Genomic DNA, 18,679 nt, shown 5'->3' with positions numbered 1-18,679 from the left:
GTATTTTCGTATTTTTGCAGCTTATTTCATGTATCTTAGTTAAAAGAAAAAAATACTACGAGCCGGTGAATAAAACCAACACGTGTAGACGAAGACTATAATTACCAAACAGTTTCGGTGGACACTGCCACCATCTTCAGTGGTCAAGATAGTGAGAGGGAGTGACATACTGACACTACAAGGGTTCCTTTTTATGCCTGTGTGTGTGGAAGGGTGAGGTAAAGGTGAGGTGGGGTGGGGTAGATTGTAAACGGGGATTAACCCAGGGATTTTGGGGGCACATTACCGGACAGGTCAGGTGTAATTCCTATCTGACCTTACCTGTGTCGTAGCAGGAAGAGACTGTCTCTTCCTGCTACGACACAGGTAAGGTCAGATAGGAATTACACCTGACCTGTCCGGTAATGTCCCCCCCAAAATCCCCCTTGGGTTAATCCCCGTTTACAATCTACCCCACCCCACCTCACCTTTACCCCACCCTTCCACACACACACGCATAAAAAGGAACCCTTGTATAGTCAGTACGTCACTCCCTCTCACTATCTTGACCACTGAAAATGGTGGCAGTGTCCACCGAAACTGTTTGGTAATTATATTCTTCGTCTACAAGTGTGGGTTTTATTCACCGTCTTTGATTATCATGCAAGAGTGATTCATCCAGCCAATACTACGAGCTCTGTATCTTTTCATAGCCCTTCTTCGTGACTAGCATCGTATTCTAGTTATCTATAGTTACAACTGAGCATTCAAGTTGGAGGGATCACAACTTTAAGCAATTACAGTAAACAAACAAACAAAAAGCAAGTGTCGTCCTCTTGACCTCTCGTCTTCGCAGGAATGCAGCGGTGGCGCCATCTTGTGCGTGGAATGCGTGAAGTGCAGGCTCTTGAGTGGAAGGAGCACGGAGCCACGGGAGACTTAATAATATTCGCTAGTCAGCCAGTCTAGAAGCCTGGGACATTTGCCTGAAATAATAATAATAATAATAATAATAATAATAATAATAATAGAAATAACAACAAAACCAGTCTTATACATAATTCAATATCTTAGTCACTCGATCTGTCCATTCCGCCCCTTTAGTACGAGACGCATTTCTCTAAGCTATTTTTTCTAACATGGGAGGTTCGATACGTTTGATTGAGCCTATCCATAAGACTCCTAAAACTGAGTAAATGCCTCTGAAAGTTGCAAAATATAAAATATAAAACGTCTATATGATATAAAAACCTTTGTTCACCTCCGGGACTCGATCTGTGTTAGATAAGACTGGTTTGGTTAAGGTACGGTAGGGATGGGATTGTTGTGGCAGGGTGGGGTAGCGTTGGGTCGGTTATGGCCAGGTGGGGTAAGGTTGGGTTAGTTTTGGCAGGACGGCGTAGGATTGGGCCGGTTTTGGCAGGGTAGGGTAGGACTGGGTCGGTTTTGGCAGGGTGGGGTAGGACTGGGTCGGTTTTGGCAGGGTGGGGTAGGATTGGGTCAGTTTTGGCAGGATGGGGAAGGGTTGGTCGTGTTTGGCAGGGTGGAGTAGGACAGGGTTGGTTTTGGCAGGGTGGGGTAGGATCGGGTCGGTTTTGACAGAGTGAGGTTAGATTGGGCTGATTATGCCGAGGTAGGGTAGGGATGGGTCGGTTATGGCAGGGTTGAATAGAGTTGGGTCGATTAGGGCAGGCGAGGGTAAGCATGGGTAGGTTATGGTTGCGTTGGGGAGGGTAGGATAGGTTATGGCAGGGTAGGATAGGGCTGGGTGGTGATGGGTTGGGCTGGGTAGGGTAGTGTAGGGCTGGGTAGGGTAGGGTAGGCTGAATCAGGGTAGTGTAGGGTACAGAAGAGAGGTGGGTATAACTGCCGTTTAGTTCCGTCATATCCAACGCCTATTTCACTCAGTTATACTACACTGTCTCATCAAATTTGGGGCGATCTTCTCTACGATTTTTGTTCTTCTCCGCTTAGTTCAGTCCTTTAGTTCATTCATGACCCTTGGCTTTCCTTTTTATTTTTTTTTTTTTATGTGGTGGAGCGCAGGTGCACGAGGCTAGACCACCATTAGTCCAGAATATTAAAGGGTAGGCCACCAAGCTACGCCCTGGTAACGTCTACACGTCAAAACATCTGTCCACCTCTGGGACTTGAACCGCGGAGCGCTGGACGCAGAGCTCTCGGTTTGCGGATGTCACTTTTACTCTTTGCTAGCTTCTGACGATATCCTACAGCTTCAGAAAACCCTCTTAGGATGACGGGACAGAATCATTTAATCTTTCAAGCCGAGAACAACTTATTTACATTGTCCTAGCTGACCGCATGATTTTATTCAGCTTAGGAGATCCCCTGATAGAGATGGGGTTGATGATGGCAGTATTTAACCCTTCCAGTTCGAAATTTCTCTCTACTGTAGAGGTGAAGAAAATCATCCGAAGGTAGAGAGAAGAAAACAGGAAAAGTAATGTAGTGGTGAAAGGGCTGTACAGGGGAGGGTAGGTTAAAGTAGGGTAGAGTTGGGTCGGCAATGGCAGGGTAGGGTAGGGTAGGCTGAGGTAGGCTAGTGTAGGGTTGAGAAGAGTAGGGTAGGGTAAATTGAACTGAATAAGTATATACAATAAAATCTGGCGATACAACAACCAGGGTCATATGCCGCCGGACGACAACGAGAATAAAAGCACTCGAAAAGATGAAATACACACACACACACACACACACACACACACACACACACACACACACACACACACACACACACACACACACACACACACACAATACAATTCATAATTAAAACAAGAAAAACACTAAAACACTAAGAACACTAAAACCACTGTATACTAAATTTTACACGGCAGTGCAGCTGCCTACACCAAGCAAAGGTTTCCCCTCCACCACAACAAGCATCCTCTCCAAGTACCAACAGAAGACTACAATCCCTCTCCTGCCCGGTGCTCAGAGAGGTAACGATGGCGCAATTCCCCAACAGTGGACACCATCAGCAAAAGCCGAAGAGTCAGGGGGACGAAGCATTCCACACAGAAAGTAGGGGAGAGTCCTCCATTAAAAATCAATGAGAGAACCAGGAATGGCCCATTCGGAGCCAGCATAAAGCCGTCTCCCACCTGCATTCAGACCTCGGCAAATGAAGGGGCCCGTTTACCCACAAATATCACACATTTTGTTGGCCCCCACCGCATCCCACCTACTCTGCCAGTGGGAGCAAACAGTGAGTGGTTAGATGAATATCACTGAGCGAGGCAGGGGAGAGGTGAGGATGGGCGAGAGGCAGCAGCCTTTGCCAGAGCGTCAGCATGCTCATTGCCCACAATGGTACAAAACCACAAAGCAGTCCCTAGCAAGCACAGCCATTCTAAAACACTGTAGACAACAAAAGAGGATTGGACGGGAAAACACAAAATGGAGATCGGCAGAGTCGCTAAAAACTGTATAACAAACAGGAGGGAAGCTAAATATCAATTTGACTGCGAGTAAAATAGCAGTAAGATCTGCGATAAAAGTAGATACGATGGGGGGAAGACTCCTACCACGAATGAAATCGGGAAATATAACACCCAAGCCTGTCCCCTCACGGGATTTCAATCCATCAGTACATACGAGAATCGAGACACTGTGAGAGGAAGCATGTTCTAAAAAAATAGCAAAGAGCCGCCTGTGAGGAAAGAAAGGCCCCTCTCTCAGGAAAGTAAACACACGGTTGCACCCCTGAGAGGAGCCAGGGAGCCATCCTTAGTACACGCACAGGACAAACAAGAAAGGTTGGAACATCCACATCCCCCATGGCAGCCTTCACCCTGTACCCAAACGGATGTGGATAGCGAGGATATGGCGAGGCAGACACTCCCTCCGGAACAGAGCCAACAAAATCTTCCTGAACTTTAGCAAAGACGGTGACACTAAGGACACTAGTTTGAGGCACTCCCTCCTCTTGAGGATATGAGGGAAACAAGGTGGCACCAATACGGAAAAATTCCATAATCAGTAAAGGCAACCTACCACGCAAACCAAGATGGTGACCTGCAATACCTGGCTTGTGAAACGGTAGGACAACAGCCCCCCGCCAAGAAGCAGGAGTGGACGAATCTCTCCAAATTCTATTTATAAGACTCAGGAGGAAGGACACTGCAGAAATCCAAACACACACGGGCAAAATCATCATTGCCACAGCATACCTCCCTCCTAGCCGACCATACCTCCCAACCCCGGATTTCATAAACCTATTCAGAAGGAACACTCCTGTATATCTTATAGGAGATCTCAACGCCAGACACCATCTCCTGGGTAATAGGAACTCGAACATCGTCGGGAGACAACTAGCCAGACTAATCTCTGACACCACAATAAGATTTATAGGACCCCATTTCCCCACATACTATTCCCACAACTCCACCACCACCCCAGACATAGCATTAAGTAACATGAATGCACATCACAACATCTACTTCTCCCCTGGGCCTCTCACTACCAGCGACCACACCCCTATCATTGCTACAATCTCCTCTGCCCCAATACTTGTCCCCACTCCACCCAGACCCAATTTCTCCTTGGCCAACTGGGAAGATTTCAAACAAGAATTATGTACAGCTTTTACAAACTTCCCTAACCCTGAAGAAGGCACACTCGAAGACATAGATCAGTCCCTCGAGAGTTGGTACTCCTCAATCAAATCTGCAATCAATAACAACATCCCCACAACTTCTTACAGAACAATAACACATCCAAAACACAGCAGAGACACACAGATTCTCATCCAACAATACAATGCACTTAGATCACACTCCCAAACACACGGCTGGACAAGAGCACACTTCACACAATACAAAGCGCTCCAAGCCCAGCTGCACACATCCTTAATGACAGAACATAACACACACTGGGCCAGCATCATTACCAACACCGCCAACTCATACAACGACCCCACCATCTTCTGGCGAAAAATAAAAACTCTCTCAGGCTACTCTAACCCCGACCCACACTACATACTTGACCCCCACGGAGAAAGAAAACACTCCCCCTCAGAAAAAGAAAACACGCACAGATCACACTGGGAATCCATTTTTCAAAAACAGGACGAAGAACAAAACGACCAAACACACGAAAACAACGTAAGAGAATATCTAATCAACAACCACGACAGACTCACTCCATATCATTCAGCAGACCCAGCCAGACTAGATTCTGACACAATCTTTACCTCCCCCATCACGGAAGGAGAAATTACTGCCATCATAAAAAACATGAGAAAAACCTGCCCAGGAGAAACCGGAGTCAACAAAACTATTCTATCCAACCTCCCCAGCATAGCCAAAGAAACTCTAAGACACATATTTAATGCAACCATCTCAGCTGGATATTTCCCAGACAAGTTTAAAGAAGCAACAATAAAGTTAATCCCTAAAAAGAATAAAAATCCTCATCTAGTAGAAAACCACAGACCAATATCTCTATTAGAAGTCCCTGGAAAAATCCTAGAACGAATAATTAACAATAGACTAAGAATACACCTAGAAAGCAATGACTTATACAACACAAACCAATACGGGTTCCGATTCCACAGAGGCACCACACATGCAATCGCCGTCGCAACAGAACATATTGCAATAAACAAAGCCAACAAGGGTCAGTGTCACGTGGTCCTCAGGGACATCACGAAAGCCTTCGACAAGGTGTGGCACCTCGGTCTTAAACACAAACTCCTCCACCTTAACCTCCCTACAATAACTGAGAAAATCCTATGCGATTTTTTAGATGATAGGAAAGCCAATATTAAGATAAATAATTACACTGGTGCCAGCTTTGCCCTGGGTTGTGGTGTCCCCCAGGGAAGTGTCTTGTCCCCAACTCTTTTCACCATCTTCACAAGTAACACCCCTCAAGCAACACACGGCATAAATATCAGTTATGCCGACGATATTACCCAGATCGTAAACTACCCAGGCCCATCAAGGAACGTTATGAATTCCAGAACCAAACAAGAAGCTGAGAAAATAAACGATTATGAAAATCAGTGGAAAATACGAACAAACATTAATAAATTTTCAGTAATTCAACTAGCAAACAAAAGAAAAGAGCCACTAATAATTAATGACGAATTAATTGAATTTAAAGAGGAAGGGAAAATACTAGGTTTCAAGATCAACTCAACAGGCTACCTCGCTAGCACAAATGACAGGAGATAAAAAGCCACTGGAGCACTGAGTCGATTATACAGATTCAAAGACATGCCAATAAAAATTAAAACCCACCTAGTCAAAGCACTTGTTCTTCCCATCCTCGAATATCCACCCATCCCTACACACACCTTCAGCCACACTCAACTAAGGAAACTACAAACAATCCAAAATAAGGCTCTCCGATTTGCAACCAACCAACACTACCCCTACACCTTAACTACAGAACAAATACATACAATCACCAAAACCAAACCCTTGAATATTAAAGTACACAACCAAGCCAAAAAATATGGGAAAAAATCGAAGAATTTGATAACGAAACGTACAACACCTTAAAAAACATCACTGAGGAAAGGAACCTCATCTTACACAAATGGTTCCCAAGCAGCCTAAAAACCATAGCAGAAAACCCAGACCCTGTCCCCATCTACTAAAACTCCCACCAGAACTACAATCCCAGCCCGACCTAACTCCCGCTAGCGAGTCCCGCATCTCACAACGACCCACATCCCATACACTCCCTATGAAACTCTACGGGAATGAAACGAACTCAAACCAGTTACCCAAACAGTACCCGCATCTACCAACAAACACTGACAAGTGTCCACAAAAGACTGCAATACTGTTGCTAGTCGCCAACAAACCACCCGACATCAACCACAAAAAACAACGAAACATTTAGCTAGCTGGCTAGTTATACAAACAAATAAATAAAACAAAATTATAAATACAACAAATAAAAATACAAATGAAATTATTAAACAAATGAACAATTAAATGAATAAATAAATAAACAAACAAACCATTAAACAAACCATTAAAAAAAAAAAGCAAGGTGGCCAGCCCACCATCTTTCCACTCCTCCTTCCTTCCTCCTTTCCCACTTTCCCTTCCCCTCCACACAACCTTCCTTCCCCCCCTTTCCTTAAAAAAGAAAAAAAAAAAACACTGCTTCATCATCCAGGTACCTCAGCACTGCATGGGGAATATTATCGACTCCGGAGAAGTGTCATGACAGGGAAAGGGTAGACCAAAGTTTACAACAAGACAAAGGGATGTTGTAAGTCTCTCCGCCCCCAGAACGGATGTCCAACACCTTAATCTCCTCCACCTCCCTAAGCCTGGCAAAAACCGAAGAACGAGTATCCCTACAGGAGACCTCAGCGGTAGGATAGGGTAGGGAACGCTAGGGCAGGGTAGGCTGGGGTAGGGTAGTGTAGGGCAGAGAAAAGTAGGTTAGGATGGGTTGGTTTAGGCTAAAGTAGGACAGAATAGGAGAGGGGTAAAATGTGCCTAGTCCAGGAACGAAAAATATATCAGTTATCCATGTAACTAGCGTTTTCTATTTCGGTAGATTATTTTCTTGTCTGCCTAAAGTATCGTGATGTACGAACAATGAGATTAGATATCGAAACTGTAAGATGCGAATTACTTACAAAGACGGTATTTTGTTTTGGCTAACGTTACATCGATACGTTCAGCTAAAAGCAACTCGGCAGAACTGAACAGTATATGACGTGCTAGATGAACGCTGTGACCGGAAAATAAAAATATATGTATATATACTTCAGCATACAGTAAGCGATTTTATGTTAACTGAAGAGAAGCCACCACAGCTAATGGGTTAAGTTTACACACACACACACACACACACACACACACACACACACACACACACACACACACACGTTGCGAAAAGTTTCACTGACGAAGTGGGTGGTTACTGTCCCCCTGGAGCAAGGGGACTGGTGTGTGCGTGTGTGGTCACAGCCTTGCCCTTAGATCGGACTATATGAGCTCTCAGCTCCCTTCCGAGAGGGTAAAAGCTGACGATCACGACCATCAAGTGATCCTGACCGACCCGGTGAATTACACACACACACACACACACACACACACACACACACACACACACACACACACACCATTACTTGCAACTGGCTGGCCTATCATACAGCCATATCCTATATTCATGAAGTACAACACATCTTACATTTATGTAGTATGTAAAAAAAAAAAAAAAAAAAAAAAAAAGATGGTTATATAATGCAGAACTGGGAAATATGATGATGATGATGATGATGAGAGAGGAGTAAACAAGGTGAGATGAGGAGAATGAGAGAGATGGATGGACATAACAGTGAATGTATTATGTATAATAACCTGACAAATGCCGAAGTAAGCTGGTAAGGGTGAGGTAATATGGAGCCTGACTCTACCGTGACACCATATAATTATTGATTTATCCACCGATGGATCTATCTATCTATCCATAGCCCGACGCCCTAATCCCGCAAAGAGTGGCCGGAGACAAAACGCCTCCAAGTCGCTCTGTCACCCACCATTTGACTACCCTTCCCCCAGCTCACCCCCCCTCATGTACCTCTCAACTCCATCTCTCCACCTCATCCTCGGTCTACCCCTCCCTCTCCCTCCCTCCACTTCACCTACATACACCCTCTTAGTCAGTCTTCCATTCTCCATTCTCTCCACATGTCCAAACCACCTCAGTGTATTTCTCCTAATCTTCTCAACCACATCCATATCCACCCCACAACGTTCCTTCACCTCTTCATTCGTCAACCTGTCCCTCCATGTCACTCCACACGCTCCTCTCAAGTAACTCATTTCCACTGCTCTCACTCCTTGACTTGTTCCCATCTTGCAAGGTCCACGCCTCGCTTCCATACGTCAGGGTAGGGATCACAATACTATCATGCAGTGACTTCTTAACTTCCATACTCACCTCCCCATTTCTCATCACTGCTTTCAGTGAACCAACAACCTTCCCTCCCTGCTGTACCCTTTCACGCACTTCATCCCCCAAAGTTCCATCCTTACTCATCACACTACCCAAGTACTTGAATGCACTCACATTCTCCATATCCTCACCATCCAACATCACTGTACATATTGTGACTTCATTCCTCTCAAACACCATAACTTTACTTTTGTTTACATTAACTTTCAGCGTCCTCCTCCTACACACTGTCCCAAATTCATTCACCAAACCTTGCAACTCCCATTCATCTTCACTCAACAATACTGTATCATCAGCAAACAGCAACACCGTAATCTTCCAAATCTCACCCTCATTCATTAGAGCCACCCCCACATCCACTGCCCTACCCTGCACCTCCTTTACAACCCCATCCATGTATATATTAAACAACCATGGAGACATCACACAACCCTGTTTCAGTCCCACATTGAGATCAAAGAACTCACTCAGCTCACCATCCACTCGCACCGTAGCCCTAGCTCCTTCGTACATACTCTTCACAGCACTCAACAATTTCCCATCCACTCCATACATTCTTAATACCTTCCACATACCTTGCCTATCTATTCTGTCATAAGCTATCTCCAAGTCCATGAAGGCAGCATACACTTTCTTTCCCTTCTCTAGATACTTCTCCACTAAACATCTTAGAACAAATATCTGATCTACACACCCTTTTCCCTTCCTAAATCCCCCTTGTTCTTCTCCAACTAGCTCCTCTGTCAAATGCCTAACCCTATCAATGAGTATTCTACCATATATTTTACCAGTCACACTAAGAAGGCAAATACCCCTATGGTTACCACATACTTCTCTCTCCCCTTTTCCTCTGTATAAAGGAACAATTATACCTGATTTCCAGTCCTCTGGAACTCTTCCCTCTTCCCAAACCAATCTACACAACTTCCATATCCATTCCACAATAATCTCACCCCCATACCTCAGCATTTCACCACACACCTCATCAATCCCTGGGGCCTTTCCCATCTTGATCTTCTTCATTGCTTCCACTACTTCCGCCCTACTGATCTCTTCCTCCCTCCTCTCATCTCTCCTTCTCCCAGCCATTCCCCAACCACTTATACTCGCACTGTTGTCACCCTCTACATTCAACAAATCCTCAAAGTGCTCCTTCCATCTCCTCACTGTAGTGGAAGGGTTAATGTAATGTGTGTGTGTGTGTGTGTGTGTGTGTGTGTGTGTGTGTGTGTGTGTGTGTGTGTGTGTGTGTGTGTGTGTGTGTGTGTGTGTGTGTGTGTGTGTGTGTGTGTGTGTGTGTGTGTGTGTGTGTGTGTGTGTGTGTGTGTGTGTGTGTGTGTGTGTGTGTGTGTTCTTACCTAATTGTTCTTACCTAATTGTATCTTTACAGGAATGAGTCAAGCTCGTACTGTCCCTCTTAGTACTGTTCTCATTTCTCTTTTTATGAGAAAGTCTTGCATCCAACAAAACAGTTTGCATCGAATTCCTCCTTGATGGTACAGTTTCCATAAAAGTCTTTGGTGTGGTACTGTGTCAAAAGCTTTCTTGAAATCTAAATAGATACTGTCCACCCATCCTTCCCTTTCCTGTATTGTGTTTGTTACTCTGTCATAGTAGCTCAGCAGATTAGTAACACATGATTTTCCTTTTGTGAAACCAAACTGTCTTTCTGTTATCATACTGTGTTCTTCTAGATGGTTTACCCAAGCTTTTCTTATAAGCTTTTCTAATACCTTGCTTACAACACTGGTCAGTGATACTGGTCGGTAGTTGAGTGGATTTTGTCTATTTCCTTTCTTGAATAAGGAGACAATATTTGCTTTTTTCCAAATATCAGGTAGTTTGCCTTGACTCAAGGATTTCTCGAAAATTAAAAATAATGGTTTACTGAACTCCTTTGCACATTCTCGTAGTACCCAACATGAAATTTCATCAGGACCACTTGCTTTTCCTCTGTCTAATCTACTTAACTCCTCCTGTATTACTTTTTCTGTGTGTGTGTGTGTGTGTGTGTGTGTGTGTGTGTGTGTGTGTGTGTGTGTGTGTGTGTGTGTGTGTATGTGTGGGAGAGAGAGAGAGAGAGAGAGGTGGGGGAGTTGATGAAATGATGTGGAAAAATACTACGTGTCTTGAAATCACTCACCTGCATTGCCAAAATTCTATCTCTTGAGCATTCTTACTTGGTGTGCATCTCCCCCTGTCTTCGACCTCCATTTTTCTAACGCTGTGTGTCCAGGTACAGCATGGTCTTGACGTTGGCTTGCTTGTTTGACTATCTTGCGTTGGTGTTCAGCCTTTGGTTCCTTCTCTCTGAAAAATGAAATAGTGTTAGTATATTGTATTGCTGGCACTTACTGTTAGGAATTTGGCGGAGAGGAACACGCAGAGAACATCAGGAAAAAAGTAATGAAAATAAAAAAAAATAAGAAAACTGTATAAATAAATGAGGGAAACCTGTCATAGAGGTATCCAGAAAAAATGGCCTTGGGTTCATTCTTCCTTGCATGAAAAAAAAAAAATACACAGAAATAATACAGACTCCTTCAATACTTCGTCTTAATTTAGTCCTTAATCTTAAAACTATGAGACCAAAGGAGAATTAAAGACCTCAGTTTTTGACGGTCACTAATGTAAGACTAGCAGTGATCAGATTCTCAAAGTGCTCCTTCCATCTCCTCACTGTAGTGGAAGGGTTAATGTAATGTGTGTGTGTGTGTGTGTGTGTGTGTGTGTGTGTGTGTGTGTGTGTGTGTGTGTGTGTGTGTGTGTGTGTGTGTGTGTGTGTGTGTGTGTGTGTGTACGTGGAGGTGTGGCTGTGTATGAAGGTGTGCCTGTGTATGGAGGTGTGGCTGTGTGTCTCTGTAGGATATTACACAAACCATCTCCATAACGTGGTGTCTAAATATGTATATCAACATTTCGTAAAGCCTCTTATTTCCTAAGTACAGAATCACCCACTGTCTATCAATAAAGATAATATATACTTACATATATTCACACCATATTACTTCTACCAATGACATACACACACTCTGACACATAAACATAACCAATACTTTACAATATTTCCACTTTCACAAACATCACACTCTCTACACACCCATCCCATTCCCAGATGTACTTTGCCAGCATGTGGTAGTTAATTCTGCCTTTCACTCTCCCTCATATTTCTCCACATTCATATGCATCATCCCTCCTACTGACACCCATCTCCCACTGGCACCTCGTCAGCATGGGAGTTAATTCTGGCTATCACTCTCCCTCCGACTGTAAGGTCCGACCCTACACTGAACGTAGCATAGATTAATAAAGATATATATTCAAGCAAAAACTCCAGGATTATGTTAAGCTGAGAGAAGACCTTACAGAGCAACAGAAAAGAAAAATCAATTGACTCGCTACTATGGATGTATTTATATCTCGGTGCTCTTTCTTATATCTAAAACTAATCTCTGGAGGGGTGACCACAAACAAACTGCCTCCATGTTACCCTGTCATGCATCATCAGGCTGCCTCTCCTTCAACTCACACCAGCATCGTTCATATACCTCTCCACCGCATCCCTCCATCTCATTATTCTCGGTCTCCCACTACTCGTCTCTCCACCTAACTCACATACACTCTCTTATACTCCTTTCACTCTAACTTGTCCTAATATTACTGTCTCTGTCTTCAGTTCTGAGCTGTAGCAATACGAATACCAGAATATGACGCGTAAAATAAATAAATAAATAACAAGCATCATGGTAAGAACGTACGTAGAACCGTAGTACTGTATTATATTTTCCTGCCACTGAGCTACATGAAATAAGCTACAAAGGGACGAAAACCTAGGCCAAGTTAAGGTGGAAGAACTATAGGTAATCTCCCAGTCTTCATTCCACATGGCCAAACCATCTCAAGGTGTACCTCTCCCAACACCCTCCAGCGCATCCACATCAACACCACAGCGCATCTTTACTTTTTCAGATTAATACAGACGATTTGGCGCAGCAGAGAGAACTCGTAGCTATCAAAGAACGAATGAACAGTATCCTCGCTTACCCTTCTGTACCTCAAGAAGACGGGGAAGCTGTTTACACACTATAATTCTATCACCGAGTTAATATATACACAGCACCTGCGTCCTCCCCCTTTCTCGGTTAGAGGGTGACTGATGGGATTCGGAGCTTCAAGGGTTCACAGAGTTCCAGTTCGAGACAGAAGACTCATTTCAATCATGCTCGGTAACATTTGCTTTACTGTATATTTCATTTTAACTATACTCTTTTCACTTATGTGTTATATACTTAAACATTATCATTATCTTTACATTAACCACTTCACTTTGAGAACGTCTCTTTGCCTCTGTTCATATTACTGTCAGACGATTTTAATTATCTAGAGTAAAACCTGTCGAAAATGATCGCTTACAGCATCATCATCCATTCACCTCTACGTAAGATGCGTCTTTTTAATTATATCTGCCACCGAGTCTCAAGATATTAATATATATATAGAGTGAGAGAGAGATTTTTTATTATGACATGCATATTAACATCTGACTGCCAGAATATATCTCAGCTGAATGAAATAATCTTAGTAAGTATTTAGGTGCGTTTACACTACCCATAAGATCCTCTCAGTATCCCACACATCATCTTGGCTCATCATCATCATCATCATAATCATCATCTTATCACCGTTATTATTAGATTACCCATCATATGACTACAACATGTGTGCCCATGCGTGTATTACTGCATGTGTATGCAGATATAAGATGTGTGAGTTAGAGAAAGAACAGAGGAATTAGTTGGAGAAGAACAGGGAGGCTTTAGGAAGGGAAGAGGTTGTGTAGAGCAGGGCCGGTATTAATAAAAACTTCTAGGAGTACTCCTAAAATTATTACTAAATGTGGTTGTAGATGAGAGTTGCTTCTAAAAGTTCCTCCTAGGAGGACTCGTAGTAGTAATTTCGCTGCTACCATGAAGTGTTACCAACACAAAGAATCTATTTATCTATCTATTGCCGGACGCCTCAATCCCGTTTGGGGTGGCCACAAACAAATCGCTTCCAAGTCGCCCTATCCCCCGCCATTTCACTGCCCTGCTCCCAGCTCACACCCCCCTCTCTCATATACCTCTCCATCCCATCCCTCCAGCTCATCCTCGGCCTCCCCCTCCCTCCTCCCCCATCCATCCCACTCACATACACTCTCTTCGTCAGTCTTTCACCCTCCATCCTCTCCACATGGCCAAACCACCTCAGTGTGTTCCTCATAACGCTTCCTATCACATCCACATCCACACCACAACGCTCCTTTATATCCTCATTCGTCAGCCTGTCTCTCCATGTGATTCCACAGGCTCCTCTTAAATAACTCATTTCCACTGCTCTCACTCTTGACTTGTGTCCTTCCAACAACGTCCAAGCTTCACTTCCGTACGTTAGAGTTGGTATCACAATACTGTCATGTAGTAACTTTTTCACTTCCATGCTCACTTCCCTGTTTCTTATCACTGCTTTCAAGGAACCAGCAACCTTTCTTCTCTGCTGTACCCTTTCAAGCACTTCACCCTCCAAACCTCCATCCTTACTCATCACACTACCCAAGTACTTAAACGTACTCACATTTTCCAATTCCTCCTCATCCAACCTCACTGTACATTCACTGACTTCACCTCTCTCAAAGACCATCACTTTACTCTTCCCTGCATTCACCTTTAGATTCCGTTTCTTACACACTCTCCCAAAGTCATCCACCAAGCCTTGCAGCTCCCCTTCGTCTTCACTCAACAACACAGAGGACCAGGTGACGCATCGTATTTTCATCTCCAGTGGCGATGAGTGGATGAGTTCTTCTGGCTGAATGTTGGTGACAGGTGAGGTGACTGTTTTTTTTTTTTTTTTTTTTTTGAGCTCCTAGGGCAGGTGCAAATTTCCTCTCTGGAGGATTGGATTGGTGGAAATTTCCATTGTGCCTGGTGTATTCTCAGTGTGATGGGGGCTGTGTCGGGTGTGGTGGGGTTTGTTGGGGGTGGTTGTGGTGATGCTGGGGATGTGGGTGAGGGTGTGGCTGCATACCTGGCTGGTGGGCGGGAGAGGCGGTCGGATCTGGTTGTGTGGGTGGTGAGGACGGGCGTGGGTGGTGAGGTGGTGCGGCCAGGTGGTGCAGTGGCTTGTCATGGGTGGATGGTTGAACATCCTGGTGTTGGAGTATGTGGGGTGGTGGTGGGAGCGAGGTTGGTGAGTGTAGTGTGCATGTGGGGAGATTGTGTGGGCATAGGGGTGGTGGCAGGTGGTGATGTGGTGGGTCCACGTGGTGTACCGGCAGGTGTGGGCGGTGGGTTGATTGTCTAGGTGGTGGAGTGTGAAGTTGTGGTGGCAGTGATGGGCAAGGGGCTGGTGTGTGGTTTGGCATCGGAGGTGGTTGGGGAGTGGGTGTGCTTGGGGGAAAATTTGGTGGGTGTAGGGGTTGTGGCGGGTTATTTGAGGTGTCGGTGATGTGGTGGGGTGACGGGGGGGTGGGTCGGGGTCTCCCAGGGGACCATCCTGCAAAACAGACAGCTCCAAAACAGACTCCATGCATGTCTAATGGAAACGAAAATAAAGAGGGCAAAGCTTCAATATCTCCAAGGCATTTTAAAGAGAAGAAATAATGCACTATTAACTGAAATTGTAGAAGAGCTGAGGGAACGCAAGAGTAAGTGGATGAGGGAATGTGAGAAGGCACTAAAAGACAGAAGGGTTAAAAAATATAACAAAAGATGAACTAACCAGGAAAATATATGATGAGGACATAAAAAGGTGGAGAAAAGACATGGAAAATAAATCAAGCTTAGAAGTATATAAAAAATGGAAGAAAGAAATAGGTGGAGTAGATGAAATATATGATAATTCACCAGCCTCCATAATTCTGTTTAAATGCAGATCTAATACACTAAATTTAGCAAATAGAAATAGATTCAAGGGAACTGAGACAAATTGTCCAATGTGTAATGTAGAGACAGAAGACTTGATACATTTTTTATTAGACTGCACAGGATATATGGAAGAAAGAACACAACTGGTAGAATTACAACAGCCATATATAGAGGAAAGAAATAATATACTTGGGAATCTCCTATTTAATACAAGTGGTATTGAAGAAAAGAAATTAATAATATTTAAATGCTGGAAAAAAAGAGAAAGGAAAGTGAAGGAGCTCAGAAATTCAGGCGACTGATTATAGCTTACACGTAGTAAGAGAAGAGGAGATGTGACCACAGAAAGACATATATGAAAGAGAAAAGAGAAAGAAGGGAATCGTTTAGAGGTGCCGTTGTAAAGGCAATTCCTCAACAGCATCACATCACAACACAAACAGTAAACATCTAGTGAGTTAGACTTGTTGTGAGTGGGGGGTTGTTGAAACTTTGACCATTTTTGTTTTTACTTTATTAAGACCGGCTCATTTATCTGGTTGTGGCATCAGAATCAAGATACATTTTGTGAGACGTGCAGACGTAAGTTACTCTGTGGGTAAGCCTAATGTTAAATTTCAGAACTGAGGGCTTATAGGAAAAACTGGTCAAAATAGAATTGTAGGAGAGCGTGGCATGTTTGTTACATACCTAATTCATGTATGTTCATTTTGATTTCCTTTCTATATGAAGGATTTTTGGTGAATGTACGCTTTAAGCAGCAGAAAGACATTACCAATTAACATTCACATTCCTCAAGCTTGGTTTCAGTTTTTTCCTGGCTGCTTTCAGGGTGGTAAATGACCTTTTCCTGCTGAAAATTTTTTCCTGTTATTATCATCACCTTCCTCAAGCAGTACCTGAGGTTGTTTGTTTCCGGCATAATGGAAGAAACCACATACGGTAAAGGTGGATTTTGTTTCCCATTCCCCACTAGCTCTTAATCCATGCAAAAAGATTTCCAGAAATTCATATGGTTTGCTGGTTGTCCAACAGTATCTGATGATAAACCTCGTAGAAAGTCTCTTGGAAGTTAAACAGAATGAGGTCTATGGTTTCACCATGATCATACTGTAGTGTGATATACAGTAATCCCTATACTATCCGGACGCCCACTTTCCGGACACCCCATTTACCGGACATTGTGGGCCTGGACCTTCAGAACCCAAAAATGGCCAAAAAACAAAAAAAATCCCTCCCCAATCCAATTTTTTCTCCCTCCTGTAATTTGAAATTGCCGCGCGGCACCGAACAGCTGTTTACACCATGGCCTCTTCCTCCCTTCCTTCCTCCCCCCTCCCCCCTCTCCTCTCAGTATTGCCGTTTGATATTTTTCATTACCAAATGTTGGCCAATTTGGTAATGAAAAATTCATTTGGTAATGAATTAGAATAATGCATTACCATATGGATTTTTCACATGTATGAGGATACACAGGATGGAGATGGAGGATTGTCTGCTCTTTCTGAGTAATCTACTAGCCTACATAGCATGAAAATAATCAATATGCTGTTAATTATAAGAAGAGTGATTGCATGTACTGTATTTCCACTTGTATATATAATTAGCGAGGAATAAATGCTAGCTTTACGAATTTGGCAATGAAAAGTTAAATTTGGTAATGAAAATTGAGGAGTTTGGTAATGTGGCCGTTGCGATCTGGCAACTCTGTTTCCCCGTCACCAACACTCCAACAGTTACTGCTTTACTTCGATTGCGAGTGGGTGTTTATTACAGTGGATGCCACACGTGCTCGTTTTTTGTGAATAAACAGTGAATAAACTACAATACCTAGCCAGTAGACCACATGAGAATTTATAGTGTTGTGCAATGTTAAGAAATTAGAATTGAAGTGCAAAGGATTAACAGTGGAGTGCAAACTGGCGATTGAAACTGGTGGTTGAAACTGGCATTGTGCAATTAACAATGTGCAGTGTTAAACAGTTATAACTCACAGTGCAAGAAATTACTGTAAGTGCAGCACAACACTGGATTACTGTGTGTGCTTCATGAGCATTTTCACCACTGCCAAAGCCTTAGAGAAGGATAAACGTGCTGTAAGTACCCTGGCTGAGGTACAGACACTTCTAATTCCTCATTCTTTGGTTCCTTTTCATTTATTTCAAGCTTTATGTCCATTATTGGCGTGAATAGGGTCTTAAATAGGTTTAAATATGTGCTGTGCATGTCCGGTAGGGAGTTATTTAGGTGACTTTCAAAATTAGGCTGGGTTAGGGTCCATAAATACCAGTCCAGGAGCCAGGGACTTGTTGTAAGTACCCAGAATGTTTCATATTGTACTGTATTTTCCATACTTACCTCTAAAACCTCATTTCACTCTTTTATGTCCCTTATTGGTGTGAATAGGGTCTTGGGTGCTATACATGTGCAGTAGGGAGGTGTTTTACTGAGTTAGGCTAGGTTAGGGTCCATAACTACCAGTCCAGGAGCCAGAGGCTTGTTGTAAGTACCCAGAATGTTAAATATTGTATAAACTCACCGCTAAAACCTCATTCTCTGGTTCTTTTGCATTTATTTCAGTCTTTTATGTCCCTTATTGGTGTGATTTGGGTCTTAAATAGATGCTACCGGGTATGCATGTCCAGAAGGAGTTGTATAGGTGTTTGTCTGAGTTAGAGTCCATAAGTACAAGTCCAGGAGGCTGGGGCCCACTATCCAGACAGGACCACTTTTGGGACATGCCTTTGGCTCTGTTACATCGGATAGTGGAGGGATTACTGTATATATATATATATTTTTTTTTCCAGAAGAGGAGATGAAGGCCTGATTTTAATCCTGAG

This window comes from Coenobita brevimanus, chromosome 63 (assembly GCF_032717465.1).
Source record: "Coenobita brevimanus isolate Jiangsu-jjx chromosome 63, ASM3271746v2, whole genome shotgun sequence".
Classification (NCBI taxonomy): domain Eukaryota; kingdom Metazoa; phylum Arthropoda; class Malacostraca; order Decapoda; family Coenobitidae; genus Coenobita; species Coenobita brevimanus.
The sequence above is the reverse complement of the archived record's forward strand: the minus strand, read 5'-3'. Positions refer to the sequence as shown.